Source organism: Schistocerca nitens, chromosome 3 (genome assembly GCF_023898315.1).
Source record: "Schistocerca nitens isolate TAMUIC-IGC-003100 chromosome 3, iqSchNite1.1, whole genome shotgun sequence".
Lineage (NCBI taxonomy): Eukaryota > Metazoa > Arthropoda > Insecta > Orthoptera > Acrididae > Schistocerca > Schistocerca nitens.
This window is the reverse complement of record NC_064616.1, coordinates 858,435,013-858,436,123: the sequence shown is the minus strand read 5'-3', so window position 1 is coordinate 858,436,123 and position 1,111 is coordinate 858,435,013. Positions and strand designations below refer to the sequence as shown.

Sequence of the window (1,111 nt, the reverse complement as noted above, 5' to 3'; positions counted from 1 at the left end):
CCTGAATCAACCAACCTGCAGCGTATATGCACCCCAGTGCGACTCCGATGCGGGTATATAAACACCGACATGTAGGGAACGGATTAGTGTGGTTCAAATAGTTCAAATGGCTCTGAGCACTGTGGGACTTAACTGATAAGGTCGTTAGTCCCCTAGAACTTAGAACTACTTAAACCTAACTAACCTAAGGACATCACACACATCCATGCCCGAGGCAGGATTCGAACCTGCGGCCGTAGCGGTCACGCGGTTCCAGACTGAAGCGCCTAGAACCGCTCGGCCACCCCGGCCGGTGATTGGTGTGGTATTCGTGTCTTTCCGTCGGGCGTTCGGTAAACTCGGAAACGTGAACCATGGCGACGTTATTACCAAATGCGTCCAAACAGGACCAACGTGGTGTTATTATTTTCTTAGCTGCCGAAGGAAACACGCCAGTGGACTTCCATCAGAGAATGAAGAATGTGTATGGGGCAGCATGTCTGGAGAAAACCACCGCTGTGGAATGGTGTGTCAAGCACTGTACTGGTCGCGACTCAACACAAGACACGGGTCGATCTGGGAGGCCAGCCTTATCCAGCATTACCGAGCGAGGTGGCGCAGTGGTTAGCGCACTGGACTCGCATTCGGGAGGACGACGGTTCAATCCCGTCTCCAGCCATCCTGATTTAGGTTTTCCGTGATTTCCCTAAATCGTTTCAGGCAAATGCCGGGATGGTTCCTTTGAAAGGGCACGGCCGATTTCCTTCCCAATCCTTTCCTAAACCGAGCTTGCGCTCCGTCTCTAATGACCTCGTTGTCGACGGGACGTTAAACACTAACCACCACCACCACCACCTTATCCAGCCCCATTACGTCAAATGGTTCAAATGGCTCTAAGCACAATGGGAGTTAACATCTGAGATCATCAGTCCCCTAGGCTTAGAACTACTTAAACCTAACTAACCCAAGGACATAACACACATCCATGGCCGAGGCAGGATTCGAACCTGCGACCGTAGCAGCAGCGCGGTTCCGGACTGAAGCGCCTAGAACCGCTCGGTCACAGCGGCCGGCCCCATTAAGTCATCTCAAGTGGTAGACACACGAGCAGCCGCCGTATAGTCCTGTTATC

The 1,111-nt window shown here is 52.5% G+C and overlaps 1 non-coding gene across 1 annotated transcript; it reads left to right on the top strand.

Annotated features, from left to right (window-relative positions):
- The first annotated feature begins 585 nt into the window (after positions 1-585).
- On the top strand, positions 586-658 carry Trnaa-cgc (transfer RNA alanine (anticodon CGC)). Its single transcript has one exon. It is a non-coding gene; the product is annotated as a tRNA-Ala (tRNA).
- Positions 659-1,111: the final 453 nt, after the last annotated feature.